Source organism: Eumetopias jubatus, unplaced genomic scaffold, assembly GCF_037043125.1.
Source record: "Eumetopias jubatus isolate StellerSeaLion01/CBP00866 unplaced genomic scaffold, mEumJub1_p1.0 scaffold_15, whole genome shotgun sequence".
In the NCBI taxonomy this organism is placed as follows: domain Eukaryota; kingdom Metazoa; phylum Chordata; class Mammalia; order Carnivora; family Otariidae; genus Eumetopias; species Eumetopias jubatus.
In genome coordinates this window covers 5,750,104-5,777,388 of record NW_028274821.1, presented here as the reverse complement: position 1 = coordinate 5,777,388, position 27,285 = coordinate 5,750,104, and the positions used below count along the sequence as shown (strand labels likewise).

Genomic DNA, 27,285 nt, shown 5'->3' with positions numbered 1-27,285 from the left:
CAATTTTTTGTGCCTCCACCACAACTGGTTTGAGCTGCATCCTTCCTTCCACCTTATGGAAATTAGCTTAGGCCACGTCAGCCCTTTGAACCTTGAGACAGTGAGATATTTTAGTGACTGAAAGACCCCAAGAGCTGATAGTCTTTCCTACACCTAGGAGGTTCCTTCATGTCATTTTTCTCATGTCAGAGATGATTTTAAATGAGCACTGGGTGTTATACATAAATAATTAATCACAGGACACTACATCAAAAACCAATGAAGTACTGTATGGTGACTAACATAACAAAAAAAAAAACGGATTAGATCACACATTTACAAGTTTTAAATTGCTGTTCTGTTTTTGTACTTTTTTTTCAATTAGTTTCTATAGATGGCAAGTTATAAACTGGTTTCATTTAGTGTTACTAACATAAACTTTTTTTAAAAAAAGAAATGCATTTGTAAATCAAACTATGAGTTGCTTTAAGTAAAAAATCAAATAATGTAGTTAGCCTTTACATATGTTAAAGATTATAAAAAAAACTGCAAGGAAGGCTTGGTTGAGAAACCCAGACTTCACCCAAATCCTTAGTGTCCCCAAATGTGCTCTGGCAACAGAACTCCCATTTGCTCCCATTTCCAGTCCACACACATCTCAAGATGGTTGCTGTGGCCCGGAGCCTGTATCTGTGAACACCAGGGGGCGATATCTGGACTGTCCTGGAAAAGGGCCAAGGAGTGGAGCCACAAGCTCAGAGCACTGCAAGGATTCCTCTCGCTTGGATGCCATCCCTCCTTCAGATCTCTCCCTTTCCCTTCGAGTTCCTGTCATCTCCACACTCCTGCCTCTTCTTTCCCCTAATTTTATCCGTAAGCATCTCTTGGGAGGTGTGCATTATCTGAACACAGAAGGGAACTGACATTGCTTTGTTTCCACCATGCACCTTAATCCTTACCACAACCACGCAAGGTGGGAGCTGCTGTTACACTTCACAAATGAGGGAACGGAGACTCAGGGAGAGGAGATCACTGGCCCAGGAGGTAGCTAAGTCAGGATTCCAACCTGGGACTACAGGTTTGCATGGACCCACTGAACTCCTGGTTCTCTATCGGGGTTCTAGGATCCAGGGTGGGCTGTTGTTTACACATACTCTCTGGAAGGTCTCAAAAAGCATTCTTGTATTAGCAAACACATGGCAGAGGTTTTGTGGGGCCAGGCGTGGGCAGGGGCAGGCCAAACTGGGCAAATATTCATGCAAATGGCCGGCCCTGGAAAACTTACAGGAAAACAGTCTGAAGTCTGTAACACAGAACAGCTATAGTTCTCTTGTGTATTGGATTTGCAATCAATGATTTCCTTTGCTCAGTATGTTCACATAAGGCTTTCCTGTGTGTGATCTCTGAGGTTTGACTTCAAGATCTAAGTTTTTCCACATTCTTTACACTCATAGGGTTCCTTTCACTGTGTGAATCTCCTGAGGGTTTCTTAAGCCTGATTTATGACTTAGAGCTTTCCCACATTTATCCCATTAATACAGATCTTCCCCTTTATGAGTTTCCTGATGTCCTCTGAGGACTCATCCATAGGTGAAGGCTCTGCCATGCTCATTACATTCACAGAACTCCTGTATGAGTTCTCTGTAGTAACCTTAAGACAGATTTCTCACTAAAAGCTTTCTCACATTTGTCATATTTAGAGAGTTTTTCCCTTTTATGAGTTTCCTGATGTCCTCTGAGGATTGATTTATAGGTGAAGTCTCTGCCACACTCATTACATTCATAGGGTTTTTCCCCCCACTGTGTGAGTTCTCTGGTGTAACCTTAAGCTAGATTTCTTGCTAAAAGCTTTCGCACATTCATTACACTCCTAGGGTTTCTCTCCTGTGTGAATCCTTTGATGTACTCTTAGGCCTGACTTTGCAGTGAAAGCCTTTCCACATTCATTACATTTGTATGGCTTCTCCCCTGTGTGAGTTCTCTGGTGCATTCCTAGGCTTGACTTCTGGTTGAAGGCTTTTCCACATTCCTTACAGTCATAGGACTTCTCCCTTGTGTAAATTGTCTGGTGTTTTTTGAGGGTTGAATTCTGGGCAAAGGTTTTCCCATATTCATTACATTCATCAGGCTTTTCCCCTTTGTGAATGGTCTGATGTGTTTTGAGAGCTGACTGCTGGACAAATGTTTTTCCACATTCACTACATTCATAGGGTTTCTCCCCTGTATGAGTTCTCTGATGTACTCTCAGGCCTAACCTGCAGCTGAAAGTTTTCCCACATTCAACACACTCATAAGGTCTCTCCCTTGTGTGAGTTATCTCATGTTTCCGTAGGCCTGACTTGTGGCTGAAATCCTTCCCACATTCGTTACATTTGTAAGGTTTCGCCCCTGTGTGAATTCTCTGGTGAATAAGGAGGAACAATTTTTTACGAAAGGATATTCCACATTCACTATAGTCATAGGGTTTCAACCTTGTGTGAGTCCTCTGACATACACTGCAGGCTGACTGGTGGCTGAGGGTTCCCCTGCATATATTATGATCACAGAATTTCTCTGCTGTGTGAGTTGATTTATGGCTGAAGTTTTGTCCACATTCAAAGGGTGTCACGTCTGCATGATTTCCCTGGTTTACTCTTAAGTGTGACTCCTGGTTGAAACTTTGCCCTCCTGTGTCAGTTCTCTGAAAATGAGCAAATGAAACTTGCCATAAATGTCTGTCTGATTTCTTGGTTCTTCTCTACAAGGTTATCATGTTGGCAATCTTCTAAAAATGAGAAAATTAAAAATATCTTATGAATCTTAAGATCCATTTCTTATGGGAAGGAGCCCATATATGTATGGTCTGTTATGTATTTTGACTCTTTGGTTCTAGTCCTATCACACAAGATTGATTAATTTGAAGGATATATCCCCTATATTGTTTTCATTTGAAAAGAAATTGCTGGAGTGGAAAAAAAAAGAAAACAAACCGGCAATGAATACATATGTACATATGACATTTAAAAAATGTGATTTTTCAAAATTACATAGAAAGGAAGTACAGGAAAGGTATAATGAGTTCGGGAACTGGAAACATCTAAGAATAAGATAAATTCAACAAAGATTACGGGAAGTATGGACAGGACTGTCTGTGAGTAAGGCTTTCAAGGTATACATGAGAGGGTAGGATCAGGGATGAATATCCAGGTCTATGTTCTTACACCGCCAAATACAGACTACGGCACAGGAAACTCATTAGTCTCCATGTTTCTATTTGAAGCTTTCTTTCTTTCCTTTTCCCCCCTAGTTTACACATCAACACCAAATGCATTTATAATAGCACAATTTCCTTCCAATTGAAAAAACAGGCCTATACCTCAAACTCAAACTCTCCTGGTTGTTATTCACAGGAAATGAAATGCACTAACGAGAAGAGCCATCTCTCAGTCTTGGCTGAGTTCCCTGCTCTATGTTAGCTCTGGGGCCTTGGTATATTGTATCAGGATTGTTCAATAACGATACTCTCCTGACCATCACATTATAAGTTTTCTATCATGCTTACTCTCTCGCAACAAATCCATCCCCAAGTAATCCATAAGTCAGCATTCCATCTACGGGTCAATGTACATAGTTTCTACTGGCTTCTAGAACCTTAAGGACTATGTTTCATCCTGCTTCTAGAAACTTTAGATATTTCTTATATTCATTTAACATAAAAGCCTTTGCTTTTATCTTTGGTATGCTTAACTGCTATTACGCAGTGGCTACCCACATTCCAGCAACAATTTCAGGCCTATGCTGGAAATTTAACATGGTCCCTAAAACCACTGCCCCAGGTTCCATCAGATAAGAGTCATCTGGAAAACAATGTTTTACACCAATTCAGGAACATTAGCTGTTCAAGCTAGCATTACAGAAGTCCACATATTTTTGGGGTGTAGTCTGGCTAGACTATTTGACACCCCTTAAATGAGTCATTCCAAAAAAATCTTGCCCTATATTATTTCTTTTTTTAGCTCAAATTCTACATAATCTTCAGGGCAAGACTATTTCCTCAAGTTAAAAAAAAATGCCTTCTTATATCTCTCCATGAATTTAAGCACCATTTACTTTGAATCTGAAAGCAATTAAGCCTATTCCATTCACATGAACAATGGATACATGAAGAGCAGTTACATATATGGGGACACAATTTTTTCAAGTAAATTACTATCACTGCAATCACAGTGCATTTTAAAATTGATGACATCACATCCATTTTCTCTTTCCTAGCCAGATCTATTTTATCTTTTAACTGATGGTATTTTAAATGCTATGAAATATATTTTGTGCAGTTTTGCTTTCTTTTATCTAAAATAGAACACAGATTCTCTAATTTTCCTTGCACCCCTCCAGGATACAGAGAAGGGTCCTTGAAATACAGTGTGCCTGGAGCTACCTAGGCCTCTCTGTGACACATCAGCTCAGACATACTGCCAATGTATACCGGTTAACTCACAAGTCACAGAAATCTGACTAGGGCATTTGCATTCAATATGGAATACCTTTCCCCTAAAAAGCATTAGTGTCAATCTCAATGTAATTACAAAATATCATATATTACATTCCAGACTAGGAAAAGTAAGAAAGAATATTCTTGGTAGAACACACACACACGCACATACACACACATTTAGTTTTTACTGTGTCCAAGTATTATTAATACAATATCTTCCTTTATGTAGATTTTTGGAATGTGCTTCTTCACGCTAGGTTTCTTAGATCCAACCACATTACAGCTATATAATTGTCCACTGTCTGAAGATACCTTTAAGTTTTTTCATAAATAAATATGGAAGTTATTTCTAGGTTTGTACTTTTTTAAAAGCCTTGATGCCATGGAAAGTCTGATTCATGTCTTCTGCTGAACATACTCAAGTCTTTCCAGAGAATAAACCTGGAATGGATAGCTGTCACAGGGAATGTGCATGCTCAACTTTATGAATACGCTAAAACTTTTCCCAGTAATTGTGCCAATTTACACCACTGCCTGCCTTGTGGACATTTCTCTTGCATTATCTCTTAATTATTCCTGGTACTAATGGAATGAGTCCAAAATCATTGTACTGTGGTCTGAATTTGTATTCCTGAGACTGCCATTAATGTTACGTATTTTTCATGTTTATTAGCCATTTTTACACCCTGTTTGTCCTTTCTTTCTAATGAATTGTCTGACTTTATATTCACAATTCTTAGAAATTAAATAACGTAAGTCTATTTGAATGCCAAATTACATACCAGGAGATGAGCCAGTGAGCAAAACAGTAAAAAAAAAACCCTTCTTGGAAAGCAATTGCTCCAGTAGAAACAGGCAGACAGTAAACAAAACATAATACATACTTGATATACGGTGTATTAGGAAATGAGTGCTTTGAAGGAAAAAAAGGGGGAGAAATGGACTGCCTGAGTTCACTGTCATGGGCAGCCATACTGACGAGACATGTAAGATCTGGATTCTTTATTTATTGAGGCAAACCCTCTGTGACAGATATTCGTAGCAAGTATTATCTCCCATTGTTTATCTTGTAACCGTCAAACTCTGAAACCACAAAATTCTTCTGTGCAGTTTAAAATATGACATAGAATGAACACCTTTGGAGTCACCATCCACATCCAAGAGCAGAGCAGGACCACATCAGGGAAGACCCACATATTGTTTCTGGAGCAAGACTTTCTTCATGCTTACACATCATATCACTTGTAAAATTCACATCAGTACCTTCCTGACTTTTCTTTAGAGTTTGGAGACTCTGCATACGTCCCTAAAAATATACAATTTAACTTTACCAGCTGCTTTATAAAAATTGAATCCTATAGCTTCCTATAATCATTTTTGTTTTGCTCTTTTGTTCAATATTGTGTGCAAGATTCCCCCATGATTTTGCTATAGTTTATAAGTTAGTACATTATCTCTGATGTGTAACACTCCATCAAATAAATGTAATTTACTTTTGCACTCATCTGTTGATGGGCGTTTGGCTTGTTTACACTTACCATATGAAGCCCACCATTTTCTTTCTTTTTTTTTTATTTTTATGTTATGTTAATCACCTTACATTACATCATTAGTTTTTGATGTAGTGTTCCATGATTCATTGTTTGCGTATAACACCCAGTGTTCCATACAGTGCATGTCCTCCTTAATACCCATCACCGGGATAACGCATCCCCCCACCCTTCCCCTCTAGAACCCTCAGTTTGTTTTTCAGAGTCCATCATCTCTCATGGTTCATCTCCTCTTCTGACTTACTCCCCTTCATTCTTCCCCTCCTGCTATCTTCTTCTTTTTCTTTTTTCTTAACATATGTTGCATTATTTGTTTCAGAAGTACAGATCTGTGATTCAACAGTCTTGCACAATTCACAGCACTCGCCATAGCACATACCCTCCCCAATGTCTATCACCCAGCCACCCCATCCCTCCCACCCCCCACCACTCCAGGAACACTCAGTTTGTGTCCTGAGATTAAGAATTCCTCATATCAGTGAGGTCATATGATACATGTCTTTCTCTGATTGACTTAGTTCACTCAGCATAACACCCTCCAGTTCCATCCACGTCGTTGCAAATGGCAAGATCTCATTCCTTTTGATGGCTGCATAATAGTCCATTGTGTATATATACCACCTCTTCTTTATCCATTCATCTGTCGATGGACATCTTGGCTCTTTCCACAGTTTGGCTATTGTGGACATTGCTGCTATAAACATCGGGGTGCACGTACCCCTTTGGATCCCTACATTTGTATCTTTGGGGTAAATACCCAGTAGTGCAATTGCTGGATCGTATGGTAGCTCTATTTTCAACTGTTTGAGGAACCTCCATACTGTTTTCCAGAGTGGCTGCACCAGCTTGCATTCCCACCAACAGTGTAGGAGGGTTCCCCTTTCTCCACATGCCCGCCAACATCTGTCGTTTCCTGACTTGTTAATTTCGGCCATTCTGACCGGTGTGAGGTGGTATCTCATTGAGGCTTTGATTTGGATTTCCCTGATGCCGAGCGATGTTGAGCACTTTTTCATGTGTCTGTTGGCCATTTGGATGTCTTCTTTGGAAAAATGTCTGTTCATGTTTTCTGCCCATTTCTTGATGGGATTATTTGTTCTTTGGGTGTTGAGTTTGATAAGTTCTTTATAGATTTTGGATACTAGCCCTTTATCTGATAGGTCATTTGCAAATATTTTCTCCCATTCTGTCGGTTGTCTTTTGGTTTTGTGGACTGTTTCTTTTGCTGTGCAAAAGCTTTTGATCTTGATGAAATCCCAATAGTTCATTTTTGCCCTTGCTTCCCTTGCCTTTGGCGATGTTTCTAGGAAGAAGTTGCTGCGGCTGAGGTCGAAGAGGTTGCTGCCTGTGTTCTCCTTTAGGATTTTGATGGACTCCTGTCTCACCTTTAGGTCTTTCAACCATTTGGAGTCTATTTTTGTGTCGGGTGTAAGGAAATGGTCTAGTTTCATTCTTCTGCATGTGGCTGTCCAATTTTCCCAACACCATTTGTTGAAGAGACTGTCTTTTTGCCATTAGACATTCTTTCCTGCTTTGTCAAAGACGAGTTGACCATAGGGTTGAGGGTCCATTTCTGGGCTCTCTATTCTGTTCCATTGATCTATGTGTCTGTTTTTGTGCCAGTACCATACTGTCTTGATGATGACAGCTTCGTAATAGAGCTGGAAGTCCGGAATTGTGATGCCGCCAGCTTTGCTTTTCTTTTTCAATATTCCTCTGGCTATTCGGGGTCTCTTCTGGTTCCATACAAATTTTAGGATTATTTCTTCCATTTCTTTGAAAAAAGTGGATGGTATTTTGGTGGGGATTGCAGTGAATGTGTAGATTGCTCTAGGTAGCATTGACATCTTCACAATGTTAGTTCTTCGAATCCATGAGCATGGAACGTTTTTCCATTTCTTTGTGTCTTCTGCAATTTCTTTCATGAGTATTTCATAGTTTTCTGAGTACAGATCCTTTGCCTCTTTGGTTAAATTTATTCCTAGGTATCTTATGGTTTTGGGTGCAATTGTAAACGGGATCGACTCCTTGATTTGTCTCTCTTCTGTCTTGCTGTTGGTGTATAGGAATGCCACTGATTTCTGTGCATTGATTTTATATCCTGCCACTTGACTGAATTCCTGTATGAGTTCTAGCAGTTTTGGGGTGGAGTCTTTTGGGTTTTCCACATACAGTATCACATCATCTGCAAAGAGTGAGAGTTTGACTTCTTCTTTGCCGATTTGGATGCCTTTGATTTCTTTTTGTTGTCTGATTGCTGTGGCTAGGACTTCTAATACTATGTCGAATAGCAGTGGTGAGAGTGGACATCTCTGCCGCGTTCCTGACCTTAGGGGAAAAGCTCTCAGCTTTTCCCCATTGAGAATGATATTGGCTGGAGGTTTTTCATAGATGGCTTTTATGATATTGAGGTATGTACCCTCTATCCCTATACTCTGAAGAGTTTTATCAAGAAAGGATGCTGTACTTTGTCAAATGCTTTTTCTGCATCTATTGAGAGGATCATAGGATTCTTGTTCTTTCTTTTGTTAATGTATTGTATCACGTTGATTGATTTGTGGATGTTGAACCAGCCTTGCAGTCCAGGGCTAAATCCCACTTTGTCATGGTGAATAATCCTTTTAATGTACTGTTGGATCCTATTGGCTAGTATTTTGGTGAGAATTTTTGCATCCATGTTCATCAAGGATATTGGTCTGTAATTCTCCTTTTTGATGGGGTCTTTGTCTGGTTTTGGGATCAAGGTAATGCTGGCCTCATAAAATGAGTGTGGAAGTTTTCCTTCCATTTCTATTTTTTGGAACAGTTTCAGGAAAATAGGTATTAATTCTTCTTTAAATGTCTGATAGAATTCCCCTGGGAAGCCATCTGGACCTGGGCTTTTGTTTGTTGGGAGATTTTTGATGACTGCTTCTTTTTCCTTAGTGGTTATAGGTCTGTTCAGGTTTTCTATTTCTTCCTGGTTCACTTTTGGTAGTTGATACATCTCTAGGAATGCATCCATTTCTTCCAGGTTATCTAATTTGATGGCATAGAGTTGCTCATAATATGTTCTTATAATTGTTTGTATTTCTTTGGTGTTGGTTGTGATCTCTCCTCTTTCATTCATGATTTTGTGGATTTGGGTCACTTCTCTTTTCTTTTTGATAAGACTGGCCAGGGGTTTATCAATCTTGTGAATTCTTTCAAAGAACCAGCTCCTAGTTTCGTTGATCTGTTCTACTGTTCTTTTGGTTTCTATTTCATTGATTTCTGCTCTGATCTTGATTATTTCTCTTCTCCTGTTGGGTTTAGGCTTTATTTGCTGTTCTTTCTCCAGCTTCTTTAGGTGTAGGGTTAGGTTGTGTATTTGAGACCTTTCTTGTTTCTTGAGAAAGGCTTGTATTGCTATATACTTTCCTCTCAGGACTTTAACGCAGTCAAATTTATCAAATTTTTCCTACATGGCTAAGTGATTTTGGTCTTATGTTTTTCTCGACCCACAGTGAGAAAGATTCTCTCCTATATGATTTTCTAAAATATTTTGTTTCACCTTATACAATTCCACCCCAAATTGATTTCTGCTGAATGTATAAAGTAGGGGTACAAGAAGTCAAGTGTTTAAAATGTGTTTATTCCTGGGCTACTATATTTCAATGACTTGTTTAATTATAGTTACATGAGTACAATTAATTGTATTGACAAGAGTTTCATTCAATACCAGGCAGAGAAAGTTCCATAACATTGTTTCTCAAAGATGTTTTAAATTATTACTGGGCCTTTGTTATTCCTATATAAATTTTATTTTTACTTATGTATGTATGTATTTATTTTATTTCCATATACATTTTAGAATCAGTTTGCCACGTTTTAGAAAAACAAACAGAAACGAAATGAGATCACTTGGTATTATACTCCATCTTTACATATACTAAGAGTATTATTGAGAGTTTTAAAATTGTTTACCCAATCTGTGAACACGGAATTCTCTCTCTAAACTCTATTCAATATCGCTCATAGTTTTTCAAGTTTCTGTCTACCTGTCTTACACATATTTCTAAATGTTCACCCTACTCTATTGCTAGGTACGTCGGCATAGTTACTTCTTCGAAAGGACTGAGAAACACCTTTTGGCTAGTTATTATTTACACCTCTGTACTTTTCCAACTCACTGGTTTCTACTTTTATCTTCATTAAATTATTTCTTCTGCTTTGCTTAGTCTTTTTTTTTTTTTAATATTTATTTGAGAGAGAGCGAGCACAAGTGGGGATAGCGGCAGGCAGAGGGAGAAGCAGACTTCTCACTGACCAGGGAGACCTATACGGGACTCATCCCAGGACCCTGAGATCATGACCTGAGCCGAAGGCAGACGCTTAACCAACTGAGCCACCCAGGCACCCTGCTTAGTCTTTTTTGTTTTTTAAAATAAGTATGTCAGAATACAAATTTTCCTGTAAGCAGTGCTTTACCCAAAGCCCAGAGGTTCTGATACCATGCTTTTCATTGTTACAGTTTTCTGGATATACTGAAATTGCAGATCTCATGCCAACAGGTTCTTAAGTTCCAGAAGGAGGTTTCAATTTCCCTATATTGTTTGCAATTTCTAGTTTTGTTGAACTTTGGTTTTTCTGTTGTTTTGAAATTTAATGATGTTTCCTTTTTACCTAATGTTTTTTCATATTTTGTGACTCTTCCATTGGCAATTAAAGGGTTTATTCTTTGTTTTCAGAGTCTGAAAAACGTTTATAATTGTATCTTCGTTTCTTGTAAAATGTATTATTTCTATGTTCCACAGCCCCAGCTGTTTTGCAGTGGATCTGTAACAAATCAGAGGATACACTGTGGCTACCATGTCTAATGTGTTTCATTATTATTACTATTATTTTTAGAGAGAGAAGTGCAGTACACCTGTGTGAGCATGAGTGGGGGAAGGGCAAAGAGAGAGGGAGAATCAGAGAATCTCACTCAGACTCTTCGCTAAGAGCAGAGCCCAACACGGGGCTCGATCCCATGACTCAGAGATCATGCCCTGAGCTGAAATCAAGAGTCAGATGCTAACTGACTAGCCACCCAGGCACCTGTCTAATGTGTTTCAATATCACTTTATAGTTCTTAGTTTTGTTTTGTTTTGAGTGAATCTTGATAATCTCTTTAGAACACAGATATTAAAACTCCCATAGCTCCTTCTTTATTGTCTTCTTTAACATGATAAAAGTACCTTTTTCCTCATTTCATGGTTTTTAACCTGAATTCAATCTTGACCAAAATTAAGATAAATGATCCCAGCATATGCTTTTTGTTTTGGCAAAGCATTTTACCATTTGTTAATATCAAACTTTCCAAATTATCCTTCAGGTCTATCTCTGATAAAATCTGGTAATACATTCTCACAACAGTTGGCTTTAACCCATTTTCATTACTTGCTATGGCAGGTAGGTTTTTCTTACTTCATGTTGTACAGTGTGCTTTACAAAGCCTTTATAAAAAAAACACATTCAGTAATAGGCATGTTTGTTTTATTAAGGGAATTTTTCTTCTAATATTATGAAAGGTGTATTTTGCCCCTCATGGTTATCTTTATAATCTTACGTAGTTCCTTAATCATCTATCTAGTAAGATAGTATCTAGTAATCCCCTAACACATAATCAATAATAACATTAGTTTCTTCTCTCTCTTCCCATTCATTAACCTCCAGTCTTATATGCTTTCATTTCTTAGTTTTTATTTATTTATTTATTTTTTTTACTGTTCAGTATAACTCTGTTACTTGATTTGTCAATTTTAAATGATATACACTTAGGCTCCCAGCTGTTAAAGATGAGAAAATGATCAAGATTGCATCCATCCCTTGTGTTAGACCTTCCCCTTCCATATACTACTGGATACGATATAGTCTTTCTCAACATCCACATGGATAGGGGCTCTATAAGAGAGTGTTGAAATTATTTCACAGTAGACATCTCTAACTGACCACTCTGGATCTAATTTACCCTGAATACTTTCTACCAGTACTTAATAACTCACCTGAGAATCTCTTGATTAGAAATTCTTTCTCTAACAAGCATGGATCTTTTGCTTGCTCCAACCTGAAGATCACTTCTGGTTTTGTATAGCAATACCCTGTAAATGGGAAATAATTAAAGACTTGGGCCTGCTGCATGGGCTTCTAGGATTCTGAACGTGAAAGAAGACACATTTTCAGGGACGGCACAACAAAGATGCTCATTTAAAGCTTTCGTTGCAGAGTTGACAACAGAAACATTTATTTTCTGATGCTCAAAAGTATTAAACTCCTTGAGCTAAATCACAAGCATACACAACACTGAACTCAACAGGGATCTACATGCTTTAGGCTTTACAAAGGGACTGCATGGGCTTTCCACTTTATGCCATGATGAAGCAGCAGCAGATGGCAGGCACTGCAGGACCAGGATCCCAGGAAAAAGGAAAAATGGAGTTTTAGGCCACATAGCAGAACCAGAGCAGAACCTGGAGGTCTCAGTAAGTTGAGGAGACAGACCAGAAATTCGGCGATCAAGCGTAACTACCATCTGTGGTGTAAAATACTGGAGACAGAGATGACTGACAGAGACCCACTGGCATCTGCAGGAGGGTCGCTTGGAGTCTCTGGCTGAAGAAAAGAAACGATTTGAAATAGGCCAGAGTTTTCTATTCTTAACAAAGTGTGCTCTCAAAAGGAATTACTGAACCAGAGCCTAACCTGCTGAGGGTTGATCAGAGCCTAGCCAAACTGGGGGAAAGGGAATATTGACTCCAGTTCTCTCTCATCTACCACATGGGGAATGGGCTTCCATGTGCCACTGAGCCAGGCCCCAAGTGCCACAAGGTCAGAAGCTCCTTTGTTCGGGACGTCACTCTATGTCACTCTTCATCTCACTATGGATTCATATCCTTTAATAAAGGGGTAAACCTACAGGTTTCCCTGAGTTCATCAAACCTAAGGAGGTCGCCTTTGGAAGCTCCAATCTGTAGCCGGTTGGTCAGAAGCACAAGCAACAGCCTGGGCCTTGTGACTGGCGTGTGAAGTGAAGGGCGGCAGTGTGGTAGGACTGAGCCCTTAACCTCTGGAATCCAATGCTATCTCCAGGTAGATAGTATCAAAATTGAGTTAAATTCCCAGACACCCTATGGATGTCAGAAAATTGCTTGGTATTGTGTGGGAGGGAACTCCCCATATTGGAAATGGGTCCACAAACCCTAAAAGATGTCCCTCTAGCCATCCTGTCCCACCTTAGCTAGCTCTTTACACATCTTTTTTCAAGATTTTATTTATTTGTCAGAGAGGGCGAGAGAGTGCACGTGCACACACAAGCAGGGGGAGGGGCAGAGGGAGAAGCAGGCTCCCCGCTGAGCAGGGAGCCCAACGTGGGGCTCGAGCCCAGGACCCTGGGATCGTGACCTGAGCTGAAGGCAGACGCTTAACCGACTGAGCCACCCAGGCGCCCTGCTTTTTATACATCTTAAAAAATTTAAAAGCACTAGTGAAGTTCAGGGTCTAGGGGCACAGGCCCACCAAAAGACTGACCTAATTACAGGACTGTGAACATTTCTCTTGCCCTACAGCTAACCGTTAAATTACTAAAGCCCTGTCCCTGCAGATCTTTTTACCCAGCACATCACATTCACCTTACAACAAAAAATTACAAGACATGACAAAAGGCAAGAAACGCGGTTTGAAAGGATGGAACAAACACCAGAATCAGAGTTAGAGGGGGTAAGAATGCTGGAATTATCAGATTAGGATTTTTTTTTAACTATGGTCAATATGCTATAGGCTTTTTAGAACAGTACATAATACACAAGAACAAGTGGATAATGTAAGAGAAGAGTTAGAAAGTATAACAAAAAAGCAAAAAGAAATGCTAGAGATAAAAAAAACACGAACAAATGAAGAATGCCTTTGATGAACACATCAGCAGACTACACACGGCTGAGGGAATCACTGCACTCGAGAATCTGACATTGAAATTTTCAGAATTGAAAAACAAAGAAAAAAGACTTTTGAAAAAAACCCAGAATATCCAAGAACGGTGGGGCAACTACAAAAATGTAACATACGTATAGGAATACTAGAAAGAGGAGAAAGAGAGAGGGGAACATTCAAAGCAATATTTGAAGCTGAGAATTTCCTTCAAATTAATGTCAGACACAAAACCATAGATCTGGGAAGCACAGAGAACGCCAAGTACAACAAATGCAAAAAACAAAACTACACTTAGGAATATTGTATTCAAACTTCAGAATATCAAGTCAAGAAAAAAACTTTTTTTCAAAGATTTATTTGGGGGGGGAGGGATCGAGAGAGGGGGAGAGACAGAAACTCAAGCAGACTCCATGCTCAGTGTGGAGCCTGACATAGGGCTTGATCTCATGACCCTTAGATCAGACCTGAGCCAAATCCAAGAGCTGGATGCTTAACCAACTGAGCCACCCAGGCAACCCCAAGAAAAAATCTTGAAAGAAGCCAAAGGAAAAAAAAAATCTTACCCAGAGAGGAGCAAAGGTAAGAATTAGATCCAGTTTTTCTTTCTCAGAAACCATGTAGTAAGGAGAAGAGTGAAATAAAATATTTAGAGTATTGGGAGAAAAAAAATCCACCAATTTTGAATTCTGTACTTTGCAAAATTATCCTTCAAAAGTGAAGAAGAAATACTTTCTCAGAAAAATAGAAATTGAGGCAATTTGTTATTAGTAGACCTGTCTTGCAAGAAGTGTTAAAAAAAGTTCCTCATAAAAAAGGAAAATGGTACAGGGGCACCTAGGTGGGTCAGTTGGTTAAACATCTGCCTTCAGCTCAGGTCATGATCCCGGGAACCTGGGTTCGAGCCTTGCATCAGGCTCTCTGTTCAATGGGGAGTCTGCTTCTCCCTCCCCCTCTGTGCTCACTTGCTTATTACTCTCTCTCTCTCAAATAAGCAAATGAATACAATCTTTAAAATAAAAAAGGAAAATGGTATAGCTCAAACTCAGATCTACACAAAGAAAGGAAGAATGCTGGAGAATGTATAAGTGAGGGTAAAATAAAAGCTTTTATTTTTCTTACTCTGAATCGATGTAACAGAAAAAGTTTGCTCTAAATAATATATACTATTATGTATGCCTGTATGCATATAAGTAAAATTAATGACAGTTATGTTAAAACGAGTGGAAGAGAAGAATTAGGAATATTTTGTTAGGGTACCTACCTATACTACCTGAGAAACTGTAGAATGTGATTTGAAGCAGACTTGGATTACTTTTAAAACAAAAACAGAAACAAAGGACAAGGGCAAAAAATAGAAAACAGCAACAAACGTGGTAGGTATTGCTCCAACTACATAAAAAATCACTTTGAATGTCAATGGTCTAAATATATTAATTAAAAGACAGATTGTCAAGATGAATCAAAAAACAAGACCCAAACAGATGTTGCCTTCAAGAAATCCACTTTAAATATACAGACACATATAGATTAAAAGTACAGAGGTGAATAAAGATACACTACACTAACACAAATCAAAAAAAAAAAAAGGGAGCAGTTATATTAACTTTCAGAACAAGGAAATTTATCAAGGATAAAGAAAGGAATTATGTAATGATAAAGGGGTCAATTGTCCAAAAACATGCAACAATTTTAACGTGTATGTGCCAAATAATTGAATGTCAAAATACATAAGACAAACACTGACAGAACTGTAATGAGAAAATAGATAGATCTATTATTTATTTTAGTTGGGGATTTCAACACCCCTTTATCAAAAATGGATGGACCCACCAGGTAGAAAATCAACAGGGGCACAGCTGAATCCAAGAGCACCATCAATCAATTGGATATAAATGACACCTATAGACTACGTGATCCAACAACAGCAAATTACACATTCTTCTCAAGTTTATATGGAACATTCTCTAAGACAGACCACACTCTGGGCAATAAAGCACACCTTAACAAATATTTACAAAAATAGAAATCATACAATGTATGCTCTCAGACCATAATGGAATTCAACTAGAATTCAACGAAAAGACAGATGGAAAAAAACCAAAGTACTTGGAAATTAAACACACACTTCTAAATAACACATGGCCAAAGAAGAAAATCTTAAGACAAATTAGGAAATATTTTCACTGAAATGAAAATACAGATTATTCAAAATCGTGGGATAAGTGAAAGTACTACTTAGAAGGAAATTTATAGCAGTGAATGCCTAAATTAAAAAGAAGAAAGATCTAAAATCAATAATCTCAGATTATACTATAGGAAACTAGAAAAAAGATATTAAATCCAAAGTAAAGAGAAGAAAATAAATTTAAAAATTAGAGCAGAAATCAATGAAATTGAAAACAGGAAATTAATGTATCAATTGATGAAACCAAAAGTTGAATCTTTGAAAAGATCAATATAATCAACAAGCCTCTAACCAGGCCAAATAAAAAGGACAGAGAAGATTATCTCCCTGTTTCATCAGAAATGAAAGAGGGGATATCACAACAGATCCTGTGGATATTAAAATATAAAAAAAGAATACTATCAACAACTCTATGCCCACAAACTCTATAATCTAGATGATTCCTTGAAAGACAGCATATGCCAAATCTCACACAAGAAGAAAATAGTACCAATAGGCCTATATGTATGAAAGAAATTCAATCAAGAAATAACCACCTTTCAAAACAGAAGTCATCATGCCCAGAAGGGTTCACCAGTGAATTCTACCACACATTTAAGAAGGAAATTATACCAATTCTCTACAATCTCTTCCAGAAGACAGAAGCAGAGGTAATACTCCCTAGCTCACTCTATGAGAACAGCATCCCCTAATACCCAAACCAGAAAAAGACAGTATAAGAAAAGGTAACAAAGCAATAGTATCACTCATTAACATACATGCAAAAATCCTTAGCAAAATATGAGCAAATCAGGGGCCCTTGGGTGGTTCAGTCATCTCCCTCTGCCTGCTGCTCTGCCTGCTTGTGCGCCCTCCCTCTGTCAAATAAATAAATAAAATCTTTAAAAAAATATATAAAATTCACAGTGTATATAAAAAAATTACACATCATGACCAAGTGGTATTATCCTAGGTATGCAAGGTTGGTTCAACATTCAAAAATCAATTAATGTAATCTATCACATCAAGAAGGTAAAGAGGAAAAAAATTCACACAGTCATAGCAACAGATGCAGAAAAAGCATTTGATAAAATTCAACAATTCATGACAAACACTCTCAGTAAAATAGGAAAAAAGGGAACTTTCTCAACTTGATAAAAATATCTATCATAACTTATAGCCAACATCACACTTAACAGTGAGAAACTTGAAATTTTCCTGCTAAGAGCAGAAATAAGGCAAAATGTCTTTTCTCACCATTGTTTTTCGACATTATACTGGAAGTTTTAGTTAATATAATAAGACAACGGACATAAAGGGCATACAGATTGGGAAGAAAGAAAAAAAACTGTTTTTGCTCACAGACGACATGATCATTTATGCAGAAAATCCAAAGAGACAGACCAAAAGACTGGAACAAATAGGCAATTATAGCAGAATTGTAGGATATGAGAATAATATACAAAAAAATTAATTGCTTTCCTATATACCAGTAACGAACAAATGGAATTTAAAATTAAAAACATAATGTCATTTACCTGGCATTCCCAAAATGAAATAATTAGGTATAAGTCTAACAAAATATGCGCAAGAACTATGAGAGAGAAATTCTGTAAAACTCTGATGAAAGGTAATAAAGAACTAAATAATGGAGAACTATTCCATGTTCATGGTTCAGAAGACTAATATTGTCAAGATGTCCGTTCTTCACAATTTGATCTATAGATTCAATGCAATTCCAGTCAAAATCTCAGCAAGTTATGGATATCTACCAAGTGAACCTGCTTATATGGAGACGCAAAAGACGCAGGATACCCAACATAAAACTGAAGAAGAAAAAGGTCGGACTGACACTACCCAACTTTAAGACTTAGTATAACCTTACAGTAATCTCAACAGTGTGATGCGGGGAGCAGTGGGGCAAAGAGATCAGCAGAACAATATTAAGAGCCCAAAACAGACCCACAAACACACAGTCAACTGATCTTTGACAGAGGCGCAAAGGCAATATAGTGAAGACAGTCTTTTCAAAACCTGGTGCTGGAACAACTGGATGCCCACATGCAAAAAAGTGAATCTAGACACAGACATGCATACAGCCTTCACAAAAGTTTATTCAAAATGAAAAGAAAATTTATTCGAGATGGATTAGACCCTAATGTAAAAGGAAAACCTATAAAACTAGAAGGTAACAGAGAAGAGACCCCAATTGACCTTGGGTGCGGTGATGGCTTTTTAGATACAACATCAAGGAACAATCTGCAAAAAAAAAAAAAAAAGAAAGAAAGAAAAGGAAAGAAAAAAAAGAAAAAGAAGAAAAAGATAAATTGGACTTCATTACAATTAAGTATGTCTGGTCTGCAAAAGACAAGATTAACAGAGTAAGATAAGCCATAGATTGAGAGAAAAATACTTGCAAAAGATACACCTGATATGTGGCTATTATCCAAAATATACAAAGAACTCTTAAAACTCAACAGTAAGAGAATAAACAACCCTATTTAAAAATGGGCAAAAGACCTTAATAGACCTCACCAAATAAGATACACAGATAGCAAATAAGCATATGAAAAGATGTTCAACATCCTATGTCATTAGGAAGTTGCAATTAAAAGAACAATGAGATCACCATCACACACCTATCAGAATGGCCAAAATCCAAAACACTGGCAACACCAAATGCTGGTACAGATGTGCAGCAACAAGAACTCTCAGATACTGCTGGTGGAAATGCAAAGGAAACAAGGTTTTCTATGATAAAAACTACTACATAACTAAGTACCAAGTGATAGTGAGCACACACAAGCTCTTCTAGAAAACAGAAGAACACATTTCATGAAGCAAGCTTTACTACACTATGAGAAAAGAAATCTCTTTAAAAAAATATTTTACAAATATGTAATTTTTAAGAAAATGTTATTAAGTAAATCTAGCAATAGGTAAAAAGGATGACCAAGTGGGATTCATCCTAGGAATGCAAGGTTAAGATTCCAAAAGAAATAGAGTTCACAATATTAACTGAAAAAGAAAAATCATAAGATGATGTCACTATAAAGAAAGGGTTTGAAAAATTTAACACCTATTGATTAAATTAAAAACGAGGGAGGGGAACTTCCTTAATCCGATAAAGGACAGGTATGAAAAACCTAGAGGAACATAGTACTTTATGGGTTCCAGTCCAAGACAGTGCGGTAGGAAGATCCTGCTCACCTCCTCCTAAGGACACACTGAGTCTACAGCTACATATAGAACACTATCCTCTTAAAAAAAAAAAACCTAAGGGCTGGCTGAGTGATGAATACAAATGGTGCAAAGAGAAGAAAACCACATCAAAGCAGGGAGGAGAGGCTGGGGCACAATCTGGTCATAAACCCCACCACCACTTTGGTGACCCTCAAGTGTGAGGGAACTCAAAACCTAGAGCTTCTTCCTGTGAAGCAAACAGTTCAAATCCTACATGAGGAACTCTGACTTTTAAGATGTGCACCAGAGAGATGAGCCCTTGATACACAGAACTTTGAAAATCAATGGGGGATTGTGTCCTGAGACCCACAGATCTGGTGACCTGAGAAATGGCTCTTTAGAAAAGGCTCTTGTGCTTGGATTCATCCACCCCAGGGCCCAGCACAGAGGCAGTCGATGGCGCCCAGACTTCAAGTGAAGGAGGCTCACCTACTTATAGCAAGGCACTGTCCTGATGGACAGGCACCTAATTGAGCACACACATCTAGGAGCCTGCTGTAACTCTCTGGGAATGGAGACTGATAGACACCACCTCTGCATTCTCCCTATACGGTGCTCCAGAGCACCAGCATCTCCCAGGATGGAACTTTTATATGCATCTGGTGCCCTAATTTTTACAGCTGCCACACAGGGGATCCCTCCTGATCACAGGGCTCTGCAGACCAGAGAAGCTTGCATTCCTGGTCCCATGGGGATGTAAGAACTGGTGCCACCCAGAAGGGAGCTCACACCATTGCTGGCCCACCAAACTGTGTGGCTGCTGCCTGGGTCACCTCACATCTCCGGGCCCAGGTGTGGTGCGGCTTAAACCCATGGGTCCCACAGGACTGTCACCACCAAAGATTTCTTAAACAGTCACCACCCCTGGGCACAGCATGAGGCAACACACCCAGAGCTCAATCCTTCTGTGAAAGGGGCTTATTAGCTAATCATCGCGGCTGTGACATGAGAGTCGGCTCTTCATGAAACACATATCGAAGGCTGACTCTACTCCCTTTCAGAAAGCTCGGGGGGCAGACACGATCTCATGGCCCCTCTGCCATTCTCCAGAGCGCTTGTGTCTCCCGGTGGGGAGTTTTACATGCGTCCCATGGCATTCTTCAAAGAGATATGACAAACAATCCTAAAATTTGTATGAAACCACAGAAGATGTCAAATAGCCTAAGCAATCTAGAGGAAGAAAAACGTAACTGAAGGCATAACACTCCTTTTCTTGAAACTGTATCCCAAAGCTGTAGTAGTCAAAATAGTATGATATTGGCATAAAAACAGACTCACAGAGAAATGGAACAGAACAGAGATCCTAGAAATAAACCCACACATATTTGGTCAGTTAATTTAAGATAAAGCAGCCAGGTATATACAAAAGGAAAAGAACAGTCTCTTCAATATTATATTGGGTCTGAACTTTTATTTCCCCATCTGTGGCTCACCTTTGGGAAAACGGGACAGTCACATGCAAAAGAATGAAACCAAACCACAATCTTAACACCATACACAGAAATTAACACTAAATGGAATAAAGATTTAATGTAAGACCCAAAATCAAAAAACTCCTTGAAGAAAACATACTCAGTAAGCTGCCTGACATAGAGCTTGGTGAAGATTTTCTTTAATACGACACCAAAAGCGAAGGCAACAAAAACAGAAATAGAGTGGAATTATATCAAACTAAAAAATTTCTGCACAACAAAGGAAACCATCAGCAGAATGAAAAGGCCATGTACTGAATGGGAGAAGGTATCTGCAAATCATATATCTGATACAGGGTTAATATCCAAAATACATAAGGAACTCATACAACTCAATAGCAAAAAACTGAACAATCCAATTTAAAAATGGGCAGAAGATCTGAACAGATATTTTTCCAAGAAGACTTACAGATAACTAACAGACACATGAAAAGATGCTCAATATCATTAATCATCAGGGAAGTGTAAATCAAAACCACAATGAGATATCACTTCACACCTGTTAGAAGGGCTAGTATCAAAAAGATAAGAAATAATAAATGTTAGTGAGGATACTGAGAAAGGGAACATTTGTGCACTGTTGGTTGGAATGTAAATTAGTGCAGCCACTGGGGAAAATTGTATGGAGTTTCTCAAAAAATTGAAAATACAACTATCATATGATCTAGCAATTCTGCTCCTGGGTATTTATATGAAAAAAACAAGAACACTAACTGAAAAACATACGTGCACCCCATTTTTCTTCGAGGAATTATTTTACAATAGTTAAGATATGAAAATAACCTGAGTGTCCATTGATGGATTAATGGTTAAAGAAATCATGATGTATATACACACCAGAATATTATTCAGCCAGAAAAACAAATGAAATATTGCCACTTGAAACAAATGGCTGGATCTCGAGGGCATTATGCTAAGTAAAATTAGGCAATCAGAAAAAGACAAATACCATACAATCTCACATATATGTGGAATCTTAAAAACAAAACAAAACAAAATCCCGGCAAACAGAAAACCAAGTTCGTAGATACAAAGAACAGATTGGTGGTTGTCAGTGGTAGTGGATGGGGGTTGGGGAAAATGGGTGAAGGGAGTATTAAATATTTGAAAAATTAAAAAAAACTAAAGTGATTGGGGAACAAAAAAGAAAAGAAAGCATAATAAAAGAAAACTTTGTAAATGATCGAATGTTTTGCCCTTCAGATTAGGAACAAGACAAAGTTGTCCTCTCTCATCATTTATATTCAGTATACATTATATTGCAAGTCTTAACAAGTTTCATAAAGAGAAATAAGTAGCATAAAGACTGGAAAACATCTTTATTCACAGATGACATTGTTATATACATAAAACATATCATGGATTTTCAAAACATGTACTACAAATAATGAGGTTGATAATATTAAGAAATATGACGTTAATACAATTACTTGTATTTTGACATTATCCCCAAAATTAGTAATTGAAATTAAAGATATCACTTAAAATATTAAAATCATGAAAGCTATTGATATTTCTAATCATGAAGTGTAAAGTGTAAGTGTAAGATGAAAACAAATAATGGGAAGGAAAACTTAAAAAGCCAAATGAAAGGAGAGATCTATAGATTCAGGGCAATCCTGATCATAATCTCAGCAATTTTTAAGAAAAAAAAATGGTAAGTGCTTCTAAAATTTATGTGGAAAGGCAAAGAACAAGTAACTACTAATATAATCTTGAAAAAAAGTTAAGAGTTAGACTCACCTTAACTTATTTCAATAGTTAACACACAGGTATATTAACAAAAAGCGTGTGGTGTTACCATAAAGATAGACAGTAGGTTCAATGAAATAGAATGTATTCCAGAAATAAATACGTGTACATATGGTCAATTTAATTTGGAAAAACTACCAAGGCAATTGAACAGGGGAAGGGTAATCTCTGCGGCAAACAGTGCTGTTAGAGTGGACCATGAGATGCACAAAAGTAGCACAATCGTACTTAACACCATATAGAAAACCTAAGTGGAAAACATAAAACTTAACATAGCAGAAAAAAATCTCACTGACCTTTTGTTAGGCAAAGGTGTCTTAAAAAGGAGGGAAAACAGCATAAGACGTAGAAGAACACAAAATAATATGACAAGATGAAAATCTTTTGTCTTTCAAGACACACTGTTAAGAAAAAGGTGAGCCACAGATGGGGAAATAAAAGTTCAGAAAACATTTATCTTATAATGGTCACCTCTATTACATAAAGAATTCTTTCAACCCAGTTAAGACCCCCCCCAAAAAGATAGAAAAAGATGTGAGTTAAAGATTTGAAGAGATACTTCACAAAAGATATGCAAATAGCCAAAATACACATGAAAAGATGCCCATCATCATTTTTCACCACGGAATTGTAAATTAAAATCCAGTAAGATATAACCTGACACCAACTGAAGTGGATGAAATTATAATACCTAAGGTGTAGGTGAGAATGTGGCTCATGCTGATGGGCATGAAAATAGCGTAGTCACTTCGGAAACATTTGGCAGTTACTTATAAAAAGTTACAAATACCTTTACTGCAAGACCCAGGAAAACCGTTCCTATGTCTTTGCACAAGAGAAATGAAAATATGTCTGCACAAAAACTTGTATTGGAATGTTTGTAGAAGCCTTACTCATATAGGACCAAATCTGAAAATGACAGTATCTATTCAAAAAGATACTACTAGTATAAAGAATAAATTGATACACAAAACATGCATGAATCTTAAAATAATTATTTTCGGTGAAAGAAGTAAAGGAAAAAGAGTATGTGCTGTATGATTCCATTTGTATAAATCTCTAGAAAAGGCAAAACTATTACGACGGAGAGCAGATCAGTAGTTTTAAGTGGTGAAAGCAGAAGGAGGGAAATGGCTGGAACAGGAAACAAAATATTTTAGGGTGGTGGAAGTAGTCTATATCACAATGTGGGTGGTGAAAATCAACTGAATACATTCCTCAAAACTTATCAAATTATATCTAGAGAACTGCTGCATCTAATTTTTGGGTTAATTACACTCCAATAAAGTGATGAAAAAAAAGAATCAGGTTGCATTTGAGAGTCAGACACATAAGGTAAACACCCACGGAGACGAGGTGGCTGTAGATCTCCAGCATCACATCTCTGTACAGAGTCCACTGAGTGGGGCCTATTTTCTGCCATTCTGCCTGGGTGAACTCCACAGTCACATCCTTGAATGACACGGATGCCTGTAATAGCACATTTCTGTTCAATCTGAACAGGGGACATGGAAAATACCTTTGGAACTAATTCTATCATGTTTACTGTAGAGTGTAAAACAACATGTTACAAAGGATGCCTGTCATAGCCTTAACTCTGTCTTCCATTTTGGGGATACATAATGAATACAAATATTCTCATGCCCTCATTCATTTGCAATTACTTATAAATTATATACATGCACCATCTGTTAACTTGATACTTATAATGTTTATTGGGATTTTTTGTTTAGATAAAGTTACTAAAAAAAAGACCTTTCTAATATTTTATCCTATACCAATGTTTTGTCCTAAGCCTCTCTAGGGTATACAACACTCCCACTCAAAGTCTTCTGCTAGGGTAATGGGGAATCAATGAAGGGGCTAATGTAAGCCTTGGATATATCCATACATAACTACGTATTTATTTTAGAAGTGATCTAGGGGAAGAGTGGAGTGTTTTAAGCAGCAAAACAGAAGAGATCAATTTAAGAGCAACCCACCTATATTAAGGCAAAGCAATGGGAAAGAAACATAGGAAACTAATTCTCCAAGAGAAAGAAACACTGATTTCTTGGTCAGTTCCACAGAGAAGCAGCATAAACAAAGGGGCGGATGCTGATGCTATATACTGAAACTTGAAAAAGAGGTAAAGAGGGTTGGGTAGAGGATCACCTCTTGTTTATGTTGTACTCAAAATATGTGAGGACACACAGAAAAGTTATCCACTGCAGAGCTGCTTATGTGATTTTGTAGCATATGAAATCTACAATAAAGATAAGAATTGTAATGGACATTAGTCACTAAGGTGATAACTGAAATCATAATACAGAATCTGCTGGCTCAGACAGGACATATAAATTGAGGGGGGAAAAGATACAAAACTGAATTTGAGAGAATACCAATATTTACCAGAAGAAGAATAAACCAAGAAGGCAGGGGAAAAATTTATTATTGGTGGTAAGAGAAAATGGACAAAGGAGACTCAGAGAAATGACCAGTGTCAAATTCGGCAACACTTAGAATCATCAGGATGCCGGGGTGAACAACTGGCAGAGCAATTCATCGAAGAAGAATGAGACAATATTGGAGATGCTCGATTTGTGTTTTGAGCAGACTATATGAAGAAAATCTACATCAGGCAGGAGAAATAATTCAGAAGCTATCAGTGTAGATAAGGCAGTCAAAGGGAAAAGAGAGCTATTCTGGCATTTGATATTTAAAGACATCAAATTTAGAAATTTCATTTTCTAAGTGTTTCTTGATGACACAGATATAAATTTTTATCTGCACAAATTCCTAATTTTTCATACTGACCTTGTATCTAGCATCATTAATTCTAACAGTTTACCTATAGATACATGTAGATTTTCTACATCAGCGATCATATCATCTATAAACACTGGGGAAATTATTTCTTGCTTTCCGACCTTTGAATTTTTTTTTTTTTTTTTTTTTTTTTGCCTTATTTCACTGGCTAAGACTTCCAACATTTTTCTTCCCAGGAAAAGTTTTCCTAGTGAACTATGAATTACAAATCTTTTTTAAAAGTTTTTGATAGATATAGCTTATAAAAATAAGGAAGATTCTTTCATTCCTAGAATACTAGAAATTTTAATATTCTTTTTAAAAAGATTTCATTTATTTGAGAGAAAGAGAGAGAGAGTGTGTGAGTGTGTGAGCAAGGGGAAGAGCAGAGGGAGAAGAATAAGCAGACTCTATGCTGAGCAGGGAGCCTGATGCAGGACTCGATCCCGTGACCCTGAGATCATGAGCTGACCCCAAATCAACAGTCATACGCTAAACTGACTGAGCCACCCAGTCGCTCTGGAAATTTTAATATTCTAAAATTTATTTCCTACATCCAATAGTATGATCATGCTTTCTCATAAAATTAATGAATTATGTTGATTTTTCAAATTGTTAATTCAAACTAGAATTTCAAATAAATGTATCTTCTTCATTATTTACTAACCATACACACATACAGCTTACTTATCTTGGCTTGAATATTCATATGGAAAGCTAAAAAAGCATATATAGCCAAAAATGTTTAAGAATAATGATGTTGTATTTGTTGTACTTGATATTCAAACTTTGTCAAGTTTTAATAGATGTTGAGCTTGAATGACCATGGAGCAGAAGAGAAAGTTAAAAATGACTAAAATATAGGTGATTTTTGAAGGTGAAAAAGGATGGCATCTTTTATTTTTGGAAAAAATACAAAGTTTCAAAAATGTCATAGGGATAATTAAATAGGAGTGAGGGGTAAGAAAGTTAGATCTATACATCATACCACTGAACAAGGTAAAATTAGAATGGACCAAACATATAAATGTAAAAAATAAAATTAATCAAGTTCTAGAACACAACATGGAAAGTTTCTATTACAGTAAGACTGGGAAATGAAGGGTTCTGGTCAAGTTGGTGACATAGAAAGTTCCTGTCTCACCTCCTCCCACAGACACACCAAATCTACAGCTACACATGGAGCAGTTTCCTCAGAAAGAAATCAAGAGAACAGCTGAGCAACTCCTATATATTGAGTGAATAAGAAAATATCCACATCACAATGGATCTTGGTACACCCTCAGCTACTGGGAACCACTAAGAACAAAGGAAACAGGTTGGACCATCACAAAGATTTGAGAGACAACCAAGGGTGTGGGCTGGGCTGAATGATAAGGTCCATCTTCCACACTAGGCCACTGTCAAGACTGGAAGAAGTGGCTGTTTTTTCTAATACGCACAAACCAACACAGAAAGAGAAGGAAAATGAAGAAACAGGAATATGGTCCAAATGAAAGAACAAGATAAAACCTCAAAAATGTCCTTAATGAAAAGAAGATTAGTTGACTGTTTTCTTTGCTGTGCAGAAGCTTTTTATCTTGATGAAGTCCCAAAAGTTTATTTTTGCTTTTGTTTCCCTTGCTTTGGAGACCTGTCTTGAAAGGAGTTGCTGTGGCTGATGTCTAAGAGGTTACTGCCTATGCTCTCCTCTAGGATTTTGATGGATTCCTGTCTCACATTGAGGCCTTTCATCCAATTTGAGCTTATCTTTGTGTGTGGTGTAAGAGAATGGTCCAGTTTCATTCTTCTGCATGTGGCTGTAAAATTTTCCCAGCACCATTTATTGAAGAGACTGTCCTTTTTCCATTGCATATTTTTTCCTGCTTTGTCAAAGATTAGTTGACCATAGAGTTGAGGGTCCATTTCTGGGCTCTATTTTTTTTTTTTTAAGATTAT

The 27,285-nt window shown here is 37.5% G+C and overlaps 1 pseudogene; it reads right to left on the bottom strand.

The window, feature by feature from the left end:
• Positions 1–1,402: 1,402 nt before the first annotated feature.
• The window catches only part of LOC114219775 (uncharacterized), a 35,628-nt pseudogene continuing 9,745 nt past the window's right edge, over positions 1,403–27,285 (bottom strand).